Source organism: Vanessa tameamea, chromosome 12 (genome assembly GCF_037043105.1).
Source record: "Vanessa tameamea isolate UH-Manoa-2023 chromosome 12, ilVanTame1 primary haplotype, whole genome shotgun sequence".
Classification (NCBI taxonomy): domain Eukaryota; kingdom Metazoa; phylum Arthropoda; class Insecta; order Lepidoptera; family Nymphalidae; genus Vanessa; species Vanessa tameamea.
In genome coordinates, this window is record NC_087320.1 from 8,998,645 (window position 1) to 9,014,152 (window position 15,508).

Sequence of the window (15,508 nt, forward strand, 5' to 3'; positions counted from 1 at the left end):
TCTAAAATTAGTTTATCATTTCATTAATAATGTATATTGTTTGTGTGCTCAAAAGTTTTATGGGATTGATTGAAACTATAATAATTTGAACAACGTCTCGTTGCTAAATCCCGCAGATTCCGAGGTAAAGGTTCGAGCCAATAATTTGAGATTATCTGTCGAGAAATTTTCAGGAGCAGCCTGATATTGTGAAATTGAGATTGTTGGTAGGAACCGAGATGGCTCAGTGGCTATGAAACGTAAACCTCAATTAAAGATGACTTTACTTATAAAAATCAATTGCATAGCCTCGGCTATTACTACTAGGCTAGTACAAAACATCTAAAAATTATTGTAAAGTGCTCTAACCTTAACGTTAATCTATTTTTTTGGAAATGTTTTCAACAAACAAAAAGGAATCCACGTCTTAAAAACTATTGTACGGTTTTTACGTCTTTCTATACTATACTAAAGTAGACAGGACGCAGACGCAGTATCACTGGCTCACAATCGCGTGGTATCTTTAACCTCGGTGCATTGAACCGAAACGAGAGTAAGAGTTGATTGTGACAATGAACGCCGACTGAAATATGTACGTTATATTCAAATTGATGAATGGGGATTGGATTTCACGAACATTTCTCGTATTTATATAATTGAAGTATACAATTTCATCGTTAATTATTATTATACATTCGTATATCAAATTCGATTTTTAAATATACACAGACACAAATATTTTACTATACAAAAATAGCTATGATTAGGTACAGAATTGTATATATATATATATTAAAAAAAATAGTTTTAATTTATATTCACCGCTGAATCTACATATTTTATCCGTTAGGAATTATTCCCAAAATATCACTATAATTATTTATGTTAAAATATAATATACAGTTATACAGCTGAAAATATATAACAGGTAATTTTTAAACGCGTTCTTTAATTAAAACATACCAACATTATAAATTATATATTTTATAATTGCGATGTTTATTTATACGCAAAAAAAACATAAAATAAAAATATTTTTTGTAAAAATAAAACGTCACTCATTTCAAAAATTTCCTTCTCACGTTCTTTTATTTACTTATAAAAAAATCTTTGGACATTTACTTATAATACTATACATGAATGAGTACCATTTAAAAATGCCAATTAAATATATGATAATAATCTGACATATTGTAAGAGCAAACAAAATACTCTTAAATGAAAGCGTTCGTACTGTTTACACTTTCACCGTCCAAAGATGTTAAGGCTCGTATTACATCTCATGTGTAAGAGTTGAGGCCTGCGATAGAAAGAGACGGGTATACCTACCTAATGACTAGTTTTTGACAGATCGTACGCACGAAATGATGGTCATGACGGTCAACGAACTATAAGGATTTTTTTTAAAATTGTGTAGTATCTATTCTGTTCATAAAATAAATTAAAATAATCTAGATTTCACAAACACAAATGTTAAATTATTATAATATATACTTTATTAAAATGTTTTCGAATAGTTTTTTAAAAAATATATTACCTAAAATTTCTAATTCAAATACAATAAAAATACAATAAAAACTTCAAATTCAAATTTCGAATGATCAATATACATTATACTGTCATTCGAGGAACAACATGTGTATTTTAACATAATATTCAGTTGTATAATCGCGTACAGAATCAAAAATAATAAAATATTTTATTTCCCGTTATAAAGTTATTACAAAATACGCAATTATAATAAAGTGTCTATCGAATTATGTGTTTACATTTAAATGCTAGTACGAGGAACAAATTGCACTGCTATAAAACATAATATGCTTTAAAAATTTTTTCGCGCACGACCAATATAACAAATCGCGATTCCCATATAGCATTATAATTCACATGCAATCCTAGGAAGCTAACAGTCATAACATTAATTATTGCAGACAATGACTTGGGAACCCGTTGCGTTATAAACGCAAAGACCCCGTGACACACATAGCCGGGTCATCTCCGGCGATTAGAAAATAACGTGAATGATATTAATAACTAATATCCATTCAATACATTCTAGAATTTTCGAGAACTTACTAATATTATTGAAGGATAAGGATAAACTTTGATACAATAGCTGTATACTTACTGTAATAATCGAAATAAAATATTGGCAATTTGAGAATAAAATTTCAATCAAATGAAACAATTAATTAATCTTATCTAACACTCCAACCTATATTGATTGTTATAGAAGAAAACATAAAAACTACCCAAAACAATGCTGAAAAGATTTAGATCACACGAATAGAAAAAGTAAAGCGTTTATTTTTTATCTTGGCAATATTACAAGACGTAATTATAGCATATTTAAATCAAGCATAATTCTGTATTGAACGAAATAAATCAGAGTTTCAATCAATTTAGTGAACGTTAAGAGAGTAGCCGAAAAACGAAAGTAGAATCGATCTAAAATCGGTACCGCCGAAACATCGGGTTTGGATCGGATTGTGGTCAGTCGGTCGGTAACTTTCACCGACTAATTAGTGTTACGAGTATCGATGTTTTACGCCAAGTCAATGTCGATATCGATGTTTATAAGTGTCTATTAAATGAGCTGGTATTTGAGGCCCGACCACCCCTATAGTGGGCGCGGTCAGACATGATAATATAATAATCATATATATAAATAATGGCATTGGTAGGTGAGCGGTGCCTTGTAATATTTGTGCCGCAATTATGAAACATTCTGATATGATAATTGGGTAATGATACTAACGTTTACAAATGTATATCTTGTACATTTCTGATATATTTATAAATATTTCTTCTTTTTTATTTTTTAAATATATTCCAAATTCAAATTATTATTCATTCAGTGGTACTTTCCAATTAAAAACACACCTCTCGATAAGCCAATGGAACATCACTATCAAAAGCTCGCCGCGCGGCAAAGCGCGGGCGCCTTGATATTTGATTGAGCGAGCGAACATGCGCATGTCAAAAATGACATGTACATAACTAGATGTTAATTAGCAGTATCGGAGATTTCAATCATATTTTTTATTTTAAGTGTTTATCCTTCGTAGGAGTCCTTTGAATTTAAGAATCGATTAATTTGGTAGGGCTTTAAATATTTTAAAGCTTCAATTAGTTTTTAATGTAAGGTATCTAGTCATTTGTTAATTAACCCAACCTACGTGTTCCTTATGTATGAAATGTTTCCATTGTTTTTCATTATACTCGCTAGTGCCCGCAGAGTACAGTATTTTTGCATAATACATGTATGCTAAAAGGCATTCTCTTCCAGTCAACGTTAAGTTAAACAGAAAAAAATATGGTGCAAATATAGAAACAACGATAGCAATATACACACAATACATACATTACAAGATGAAAGTGATAAAATTTAACACAATTATTATACATAACAAGAGAAAATTACAAAGAAAATCAAATTTAACTCAAATTCGTTGCAATATTTTAACTAATCCACTAAAATGTTGTTTTATATTTCGTACATCCTCACTGTTGTGTTAAAATTGGGTTCACAGACCTCTTCTTCTACTCAGTACATTTAAATCTACATCTTACAAAATGAAATAAAATGTAAAATTACCAACGGATAGCAATATATCAAGAAAAACTGGTAATTGTTTTACGTCATCTAAAATTATATACATTTTTACATCTTGCTTGGAAATCAACGAATTTCTATTAACTTCATGCTTTTCATCATTTATTTCATATATGTTTTGAAAAAAAAGGCCTTACTAATTCACGTTTCTAAGATATAAATGAAATACCATTAATAAGCTATACTTCATATCTTGCAAGTGCGATCATTCAGAATAGGTCAGGAAGTAAACCTGCTTAAAAAATTTCACGATATTGTAATAGCAAAATTTTGAACCATTCAATTTTCTTCACCGAGTAAGAGACATTGGACGAGAATGTAAGAACAAAAAGTAGTGTGTTAAAAGAAAATTACGCTTGCTTGTTTCCGCACCTTCATTTACGAGCTACGGTTTCTTTCCACTGAACCTTAAAGCCCTGCTTAGTATATACAATTTACGAATAACACGAATCTCACTGTCTATATGTGTAATCAGAATTACACTCATCACGTGATATCTAAAACTACAGATACAATTGACTTGAAATTTAGCATAGTTACTTCTATCCCGACGTAGACTCTACTAACTTACTAAGAAGGTATTTTTAGAAATTTTAATTTTACAGGGGAGGAATGATAGTTTAACAATCGAACAGCCCGCAATATAATCCTAATAGATTAAGAAGTTACTTCTCAGTATTTTAGAATTTTGTACCACGTTGAGTAAAAAAGTATAATCCATTGCTAGATGTGCCTAATTAACATTCATTACTGCACTCGTAAAAAGCACGTGCGAATGTTCGCTAAGTCTTCTCATTCAAATTTCACTTTAGATTTCAATTGTGATAAAAGTTTTAGATCTGTGTGAAATATGTCCATACACTGGCTCTATTGAATAACAAAAGATCGTTTGTATATGCCAATTAGAAGCTTCAATGGACGCTTTCCCTTTATCTCACGAAAAAAAGTTTATACAATCGAAATGACAACTTAATTCGTTAAGTCATGGTTCATTTTACTATACGACGTTTTCAGAGTTATGACTTTTATTGATGCTGGAAATCATGGCTTAACAACTTTATTGTACTAAGTTAGATGTTCATTTGGGCTACAATACATTTATACAATAGCAACTACTTAAATATACGAATATAAATGTACAAAAAACCATGCAAAACATTTATTATGGTCCGTTTATAAATAGAGTTATTTTTTTTTAAATAAGGTCGTTTATCTCGATCATGTTATTTTTAATTCCACATTTACCTTGAATTATTTGGTATTTATAATTTTTGTGTATGTGTGTGTAAACTCACACCTTAAAACCCTACGACATCGACATTCTTACTGTCCAAAAATACATGTCTAAATTATTTTATTTTTACGTATTAATATATGTATTTTTTGCAGACAAACTGGGTCATTTTATACTTAATTATTCACTTATATAAAAGAAAGAGCTCAAATATTCAAACGGTTAATAGTTATAAATGTCTTCGTAGACAATTATTTAGGTGGCACCTTTAACTTAGCATATTAAATATGTTAATTATACTTTGATCATAGCACGATAAAACGAATGTTCAATGAAACAAGAAATAAAAATATAGATTACACCGACACGCTACATATATACTAATTTTACACATAATTTTGTGTTTCGGTAATCATTTGACGCGTGTTCGCTTCGCCCAGACAGACAATTTTCCCTCCGACTACGCTAACATAATGAAAAAAATCAACAAAGATGTAAAGCCGTGTGTGTATGTCCACCCTAATCTTTAAATAGTATAGAAGTTGCATACCATTTGCATTTTTAAAAACGAAAAACATAAAAAAGTACCTCTTTAATATTAGTATGTTATTTGTGTTTAAGTCGCTATCAGACCTTTTTATTTTTTACCTTTGTCTGACATTTCAATTATGTTGCACCATTTAATAAAAAAAATATGATTTTTATGATGTGATCTTTATACATCATGATATCTCATAACATCTAACCGAGAACACTGAAAGAAATAATGATGTATTTTATTAAATTTAAAGCAAGCAATTTACAGTTTATTCTTAATATAAAAAGTATAAATCCTCTTTTATATGTTACGAAAGTAACTGAACCAAATATAAATTGAGATACAAAACGTTTAATACAAACAGCAAGAATTAGTTTTTGTAATTATATATGAAGGTAATGAATTAATGATAATTATTAATTAACTTTTCGTTAATAAATGTAAGGGATCTGATAAATATATGGCAATTAAAAAACGATGTTATTCCCCTTGACTTGTGCAGAAATGTTTCAAAGTTACAATAGAACTTGTTAAAAAAAAAGTTTTCTTAAAAAATACAGCTTTACGAGTTACGAACATTGTGTAATTGTATTTAGTTAAATTCTAAAATAAATTTTGAATTGAGTAATAGTCTGTAAATATTGAGCTAAGGCTTCGACGAGACTTATTATCAAGGTTTAGAGTTTTCCTCCGATAAAAAAAATGCTTTAAGTATTGTAAAGTTTGTACACATTTTTTAGTTCCATGTGATGTTTGTTCAACGACGAGTACATTACGAAATCAAAATAAAAATCAAGCATAGAAAAGAAAACCCTGAATTCGAACCCACATTAAGTTAAATTCAGGCGATAGAAACGTAGGATTGATGTATTTTAAGAAAATATTTCACGTAATTTATTATTCAGCTAAGTAAAGCCGTTATCTATAAATATTTTAATACTATCCAAATTAATTAGATAATCCAAGTTTCACGATTAAATTCATCTAGTTGTTACATATTGGTACCATATCGATTCATTTGAGTGTCACGAATACTGTTCTGTCAGCATTATCGATTAAAAACGCTTAACGCTTGTAGCAAGGCTATTGAAGGCGATAGCTATATAGGTCACTTGAGGCTGACCCGTTTCTCTATTTATATGCCTGAACCTACACATTATAAATGTCAAGGTGATTTAATGAGGTACCCGTTTAACATATTAATAATATGTCACTAAAACTGGAAATCTCTTTCCCTGGTAAACTGTGGAATATAAAAATTAATTTAATTTATTGGAGATAATTATTTGAAATATGCTTATGGTTATAAATTATTTATTCAAGCTACATGTTTTTACATGTATCGATATATTATTGTGGATAGTAAAAAAAAGAATGATAATAAAATAAGTCTAAATAAAATACCATTAGAAAATTCTCGACATCACGCACGAACATTTTAAATAGTATATCAATAAGTTTTCAGCGCGAAATATTTTATAATCCTACATAAGTAATTAAATTAATTTATTGTGCGTTAATTATTATTATTGTTCAAGATGTATTATTTAACAAAGTTTTTAGTTTAATGTATTTAACAACTAGTAAAAATAATCGATATTAAAAAAAGTATTTGTGATAGATTTAATTAATTCGTAAAATAAATTTCTAACTCATGTTGAAAAGAACTGCAGAGTAATTAAAAATTGTCAACATAATTATTATAGTATTCAACAAAAAACACAAGTTCTTATTTAAGCCAACATTACTTCATACTTTCCTAAAGCTATTGATACAAAAGCCACCTCTGAATTGAAGATGATAATTAAAAATATTAACCGCAGTACTTGACACGGTTGTTGATTCAATTGAAAATTCCATTCCATTTGTCATGACTGACAACAGAAACCATCGCGGTTGAACGTTCCTAGAAACCTTGTCATCTTGCTTTTTTACACCAATCATTTGATCGCCGCGGGGAGAAAGAACCAATCAGATGTCTTAATTTTAAGCTTCATTGGTTATATACGGTGATGTTACATTCGACGTTACGTCTTTAGAACTCACCGTTCACCTGTCATCGTACGGAAATATAAAACTAACGCAGAATACTCCGTAAGTATGACCTGTATTTATAAAGTATTAATTAGCGACTGTCGCATCATCTACCGAAGCAAAAACCCGTTTCAGTAACCACAGCGCCAATTAATTAATTAATTAAACTTTAATTATTGCTATGAGAAGAAAGAACATAGATGGTTCAGTGGATCTGAACCGAAGGTCGTTAGTTCAAATCAAGACAAGCACTACTGTATTTGAAGCAGATTACATTAAAATGTATCAAAACCTTTTGATTAAAAGGAGAAGGTACTTAAACCCACCACTTAAATTAAACTAAATAACGTACATGCTTATAATATTAAAAATCGAAATAGTTAGTTCCAAATGTAAATCAACTAAAGATGTTTGTGTAACTCTGTAACCTACATGGTTTTCATGGGTACGCCACTCCGAGGTCCCGGGTACGATTCCCGGCCGAGTCGATGTAGAAAAAGTTCATTAGTTTTCTATGTTGTCTTGGGTCTGGGTGTTAGTGGTACCGTCTTTACTTCTGATTTTCCATAACACAAGTGCTTTAGCTACTTACATTGGGATCAGAGTAATGTATGTGATGTTGTCCAATATTTATGTCGAAATGTCATTGAATTAGATCAGTTATTAATGTCTTACAGTACGTCAGACGGCTATGTATAAGTAGTCTAGGCCGGACTATGTAATAATAATTATTATTATAGTGTCATTAGTAGTTAAATAAGATAATTACATAACAGAAATAATAACAACTTTTATATAAAGCGAATACACAGTTTTGAAAGCACTGTTTAGTAATCTTCATTTCGTTTATTTTAACTCAAAAAAAAAAGGTCATATTTAATATTTAACTCATTTAATTTAGAATTGAGGTAATATGTAAATTATCATACTAAGTCATTCAATGAAATTCTTAAAGTAAATTTTGTTAAAAGACATTTGGGTATAATTAAATATCTAATTGGACTGCAACGTTTTATAAATAAATTCGATCATTTACATTTAAATGATCACTTGTATAAATAAATATTTGTACAAATTATTTTATGAACTAAAAAGACTTAAACAAAAATAACAGTACTAACAAGAAATTTAGGTATTCTAAAATACCTGATTAGCGCCGATTTGTTCTTATCAATTTGTATGAATATTCTATTAACATATTCTATTAACACCAATATAATATTCTGTCGTGTCTGTTCGACGTCTCGACTTTCTCTACCGGCTGGCTGACTACATCGATGTGAGTCTGCTATGATAGATTAATGTTTCTCATGGCAATGTTTGCTTTTACAATACATTTTGAATATTGTATAATATTTGATAGATATTCAAATATAGAATTAGAACATAAAGGAATGATTATTTTTCTCTTTCTATACGTTTTTTTTAGATCTCATTTAAATAAATTCGAACTACACTATTTTATTTTTAGTTGCCTGATACAATCAGGAAAGGTATCGGAGGAGTTTACATGAAAATTGCTCAGTAAGTAAGTATACAATATGCTGACATAGTGAGAACTGCATCTAATATTTTATTGTATCGATTGGTTAATCATATGAGTTCAATGATATAGTAACACTAACGTAGCATTTGACGTCACTTATAATACAGCTCCAAGCTTGATTGAAAATGAAAACGAATTTTTCTTTGAAAAAACTACATCAAATGAAACGTCTTGATACATATAATTAGTAGCATTTATAACCTTAAGCGGAGAAAGCCCTACAAAAAAACCGTCCGGGACGCTCGCCATCGGCCCGGCCGGAGATGAGTTTCTCTTATTAACGTAACGATTAAACAGCTATTAACCGAATGCCAGCGCATGGCAGCCATGCACGTTTCCTGTTTACTTGACTGATGGCATGTTCGCTGATGTTGATTTTACTCAATTACACTTAATTCAATTTACTTCAGCCTGTTTTTTATTTCTGTGACAAATAGACAGGATAGCAGTCTCATGGTGTTTAATTTCCATCATTAATCTCGAGTAATACTCACAATTAAAGTACTACCTACAACTTTACAATAGAATTTGGCGTTGAATACCGATTTTAAGTATTCAATTTACTCGAGCGCTCAGCCGCTATATTCGTCTTGTAAAAGTACCATTATCCAAATGGATGAAGCGAAAATTTCCAAAAAATCTGTTTAATTCACTACTTTCTTAGCTCATACTACATTCTCTATCTGATAAAGTAACGAAATCAGATTGCTAATATTTTGATATCATCGTGTCAATTCGTATACACAGGACATGAATTGGTATCGCAAAAACACGTGAAGTTCAAGTCATTGACCGTCACCTCGTAAAAATAACGAAAACATATAACTTTTAATAATAATCAACTCAACAACAATCAACACCATAAACAATTAATCGACAATCATAAACAGAATTGATTAGAATCATAACGGCCTTTGATCTGTCTCTTTCTGTCACCATTGATTTGACATACGAACGAAGAAGACACGCATTGTTTCATTAATCACCTCCTAAACAATATATAGTTAACGCCGTTCATATTTATAATGATATTACGTTATCGCTGTAATATAAATATTGAGGGTAATGTGAACACGAAGCTAATAAATTGCCTATCCCAACATAAAATCTGCGAACAACGTTGTCGAAACATTATTGCCCAGACAAATCGTTAATTCGTTCTTAATTGATCAATATTTATTCGATTCGAGCATGAAAACCGAGAAATTGCGGACTCTACAAAATCGATATAAACGAAGCGTCAAACAAGTCGAGGCGTTTGTAATGAAGCGTGCAAATCAAATCGCTTAAGTATAGTAAATGGTTAATTTTGTTTTATAATTGCTACGTACTATGTGAGTTAATGTCCAATAGTTCTTAATATGACGCCACTGCGTATTATTGTTGTAACGTCATAAAACTTTACGATCGTTACTGAAACATCGATAACATTCGATGTTTTTTGTTATGCAAACTAATCAGGGTCAAAATTCTACTAACAATTTGATATTCTAAACATTATCGAAATCGTATCGAAATAGAATCGGTGCCCTTCATGATGAAGGGGCTGGATGAAGTTGTATCGAAATATAATCGTGTAAAGTATCAATCCACAGTTACGATTAAGCTTAGGTTAAATTTCAAAGTGGAGGAAAAATCAAAGTTTTATCGGAATGCAATTTGAAACGTATCCTTATTGTTTTATGTAAATAATTAATTATAAAAACATAGTTGTACTTCAAATCAACCAATCAGACCATTCAATTTTATCATCCCGACTTATTTTGTTAAATATTTTGTATATTTGTATATTGTATACACAAAAACAAAATTGACCGTGATCGTAAAATTCGTTGTATGTTTTGACGTTTACCTAAAAAGCAATCTGGGTCAATGTGCTTAGTCTAAGAGTTGGCCATGGATTTTTTTTTTTTTATCTTAACAATATTAACCGTTGCATTTATTGTTTCTCCACGCAGAACGTTCTTAGTAATACAGTAATAATTTTATATCACTGATTAAATCGATTTTTACTGTTGTGAAACTTAATAGCACTAAACGATTCGAGTGTTGCTGACGTGAAATGGAATTGCTTAGTTAAAAACAGCTTACAAAAATAAACACAGAACATTTAATTTTCAAAAAATAATTATTAATCTGTACCAGTTAATTTCAGTACGAGTTTATTCGTTATTTTCTATGTGTGCGTAAGTATCTGTATGCGTATGTATCTGTATAGACTATGTCAATCAATTTACGAATAGATCAGCTGTATTCTACACTACTAACGGTTGATAATTATTGATTAATAAATCTCTATTTATAAAACAACACTATTCCACCTCATTACTTATGTTACATTGTACATTAAATTTACTTCCAGAGCTCCGATACCAGCTTTGTCGTGCAAAACGTAATTTTTTCGATAATCTTATATACTATATTAATAGCGTAAGCCGATTTTTGTCCCAGTGATTATGGCACGATAGCTTCACGTTAAAACGTAAAAAAAATAAAGTAAATGATTTTAGAAAAACTCCAATTCTAACTGAACTAATATATACTTTTTGACATTAAAAATTTCTTTTAAATAAGGATTCATAATTTTGGCGTCAAATGTAAAATGAGTTACTTGCAGTTTACAATGAAATGAAATCAAAACAAAACCTGTCATGTCATATCGAGATTCCTAAAAATACTTTTGAATAAATGCGAAGTTTCGCGGGAGACCCAATAGTAATATTCATTACGAATATCATACGTTATTCTAGTAAAAAGTATCGCGTCAGTTCGATGTCAAATATTGTTTACTTGTCTTTTGTCCTCTTGTGGTTATAATAGACTATACATACATATACATATATATGGACGTATGGATTATGTATATACATCGTTAGAACGGTGAAAGTGGAACGAGCAAATAAATACTTTCGAAATTATAATATTTGTAAGATTTTATAAAAATATATGTGACAATATTTCAATAGTTCTAACATATTAAAACTTTTAAATGAAACCATCTCCGGTTACCTCGTATGAATTGTAAATAACTATATAAAAATGGTAATACTTTGTTTTAAAATAAATATGAAATTATAAGATTTATTGCATTTTATATTTATTTCATATTTGAGTTCACCTTTTCGACAATGCAATCGCTAGTGGTCAATACAAAAGTACTATTAATCGCGTCATGTATGTACGCGAATCACGCAAAAATACTAAATGAATATTATTATTGCTAGTTATTTTTAAGTACAGTATTGTGATTATATAGCCATTATCTCATACTTGTAAGGCCATGCGTAATTTTGTCTCTGTATATGCGACCAAGTACACGTACAGATATAGTGTACTCCTAATAGTTCCAGTTAAAAGTGAGGCAGCTTAGAAGACTGTGTCTTATAGTTATTCAAGTCATATTCTATTATAACATTATAAACATTGTGTAAGGTATATATGTAATTTAACAATACGTTACATATTTCAATGCAATCGTATTTGGGTTGAACGTACGTTAAGTAGTCGATCGTTGACCGTTTATAAAGACGTGACGATACTTATAATATCTGAGAATTGAGTATTATTAATTTGTTGTAAATATACGAATTGTTATACAAATTTAATATATAATATATTATATAAACATTATCAATCATATTTAATATTGCCATGCTAGTATTCTTATGCTAATCATTATAATATAAAATCAGTTGATTTTACACTACAGTAAACCTTCAGTGCAAATAATACATTACCGAATAAAAACTAATAAAGACAATAGTATTTTTTTGTAGTTGCGAATGATAGACTGTTATTCGTATACCATTTACAATCACAGGATGACTGTAAAAATATAATCCATAACGTACGTAATAAATTATGACGTAATCATGAGATCAAAAGTAATCACAACACAAGTAATTACACTGGCTTGCCCAAATTTTACACCGAAATACAACAATAATAACTGAATCCAACTGGCGGTAGGCTGATTTAAACCTGACGGGTTTGCGCAAAATCCTCATAAAATGAACCACCAGTATAGAAGGCCTTACTTTTAAATCTAGACAGGGAGCTAATATACCTGGTCCAGGATGTAAGGTCTCGTGTATGCTATTTAAGTGGGAAAAAGTTGTCAGTTATTTTACCGTTCACTAAAAATAAAATTTGGGGGAAAGGCACGAAGAGTGATGCACTAATTACATGCATTAATTGTTAAATCCTGATAATGGTCGCAACGGGCATGTATGTGTGAAACTACCCTTAATGGCCCTTTACCTTAGCTCGCACTTTACTTTGAAATTTATTACGAACAACCACCCGCTTCTAGATTGATGTTTGCAAAAAAAAATTAACCAATTCAAATACACATATTTCCTAAAACACTTTTATTAATAATGCATTTCAAATAAGAAGACGCACTCTAGTAAAATATACAGGAATCATTACAAATTATTCAAAATCAATCACATTTTAAATAGTTTATAATATAGATTATTTTCTAGAACTTACTTTTTAAACGACCGAAGTTACAAGGAAATTAATTTTATTTAAATATAATATTTACACTAAGGAAATAGTGCATCGTCATATAGAATGATATACTCGCTCAAATAGGTTAGATATATAAATTATACGAATCAAATGTTTAACTAAGTGGTTATATACCGTTTGTTACGATTGGCCAGATTTTAATTTCACAAAATGTATCTTATTTTATATATATCTTAATTAATTAATAGGAGAGAAGCCATGCAAAACGGCGAATGTCAAGGCTGACTGCACACTCAATGTCAATGAGTTTGTTTACGCAATGCGCGTGCGACGACCGTTGCGTCGGTTTACTACGATCCAGAGACCTAGTTTTGCAAAACACAAATATGTCCGGAATATGCATAATAAAAAAACCTACTTTTTTACAATCTTCAAAATTTATTTTTATAGTTTCAGTTCACTTGCATTCATTATATAATATATATTATTATACTAAAGATCTGGGATGGGCGGTAATTTGTTAATATCATTATGAACTTTAAGGGCTGAATGTATGTGCAATTTATTGCTATCGAAAAATGTTTGTCAAAGATCTAGGATAAGTCGGTTTAATCCGTTATGTAAACATATTTAAGCAAACTTTTTTAATTTTTAATGCAAGAGCGAGCATGCGTCTCTCTGACCTACAAATCTGATGTTTTGCTCTGAATATTGTAAGCATTAGATATATATTTTTCCAGCCATTACGATCGGTCTCAAATTGTTCCTCTTTTTATTTGACATAATATGTGGGAACAAAAAGAGATTTTAAATAAGTTTCGATAATATATTGTTACCGTACAACTCACACCCTTAGCTGCTTCTAAAATTATTTAGCATAAATAAAAAAAAACAATATCAAAAAACGTACCGTGTGATCTTTCTAATTCAAACGAACACCACACACAAGGTCACAGTTCTCACAGATAATATTGGTCCCACAGATAAAAAAAAATCGAAATTGGTTGGCACGTGCGATTACGTTTGGTTTTCGAACGCGGCGGTGCGCGCGCGCCGGACTGAGAGTGACAAGTGGTTACTGCGCAGGTGTCAGCCTCCCTCTAACAAGGTCGGGCCCCCTCTCTGCACACCCATTTCACCCGGAGAAAGTCTGCCTACATACATACCAAATTTTCGAACTGATTGAGTCGGAATTAAAGGCCGTGTGATGAATGAAACGGGAGGTCAGCGTTGAAGGTTACGCAGGTTCAACATCGGCTGTTCCTCGATATCTGACGGTATCATTCCGCGTTAATGGTTGTAAGTGGTTACATAAATTAGTATTTATGCCGAATAATTACGTAGAAAGATACGGCATTATTTATAAACGATGTTTATTGGGTGTTTTATTAATTATTCTCTTCATGTTATAATTGAACTAACATTAACGATTGACGAAGAAAGATGACAGAGCTTTACTTAACTAAATACCATTATGCGTAATGCTGGTATGTTTAAGTATTATTTTGAGTATTGTAGTTTAAAGAGGATTTTTTCGAAGATTTGCTAAAAATTATGCACTTTAGAATAATAAAAAAGTCCCATTATTTTTTTATCTGTATTTATATCTGTAGCAATGACTATCTTAATTACCAAAAAAAAAATATATATAAAGGAAGAAAACCAATTGTAGCAGAGTCAAATAAGTAGAACCTTATTAATTCCCTTGTAATTCAAAACATAGTTAAGTGTACTTGTAGTGCAAAGCACAGTTAGACATTAGCATTGAAACAATAGTTCGTTTGATGCTACTGAAGACTGGGAACATCCACAAAAGGTAAGACCCACTCAATGTATTGAGTAGTTCTGGTATATGCTATTTCAGAGCATATCGACATATCATATATATATATCTATATATCATACTCAAGAAAAAACGTTTAACGTATATCTATAACTACATACATATGGACATTAAGGTCGACCTAGTATACTACTGGTAGTTCTACTAGTACTGGTGTATGGAGACCCTGTTCCATAACACTTTAATTAGATATAAAAATTACCCATGACATGAATGTTATTTAATCCAACATTAATTTACTT

The 15,508-nt window shown here is 30.3% G+C and overlaps 1 protein-coding gene across 1 annotated transcript in view; it reads right to left on the reverse strand.

Annotated features, from left to right (window-relative positions):
* The window catches only part of LOC113393042 (uncharacterized), a 28,637-nt gene extending 14,117 nt beyond the window's left edge, over positions 1-14,520 (reverse strand). The window contains exon 1 of the mRNA XM_026629737.2: positions 14,334-14,520. The gene's annotated coding sequence lies outside the window, so the exon portion shown is untranslated. The remainder of the gene's footprint in view (positions 1-14,333) is intronic.
* Positions 14,521-15,508: the final 988 nt, after the last annotated feature.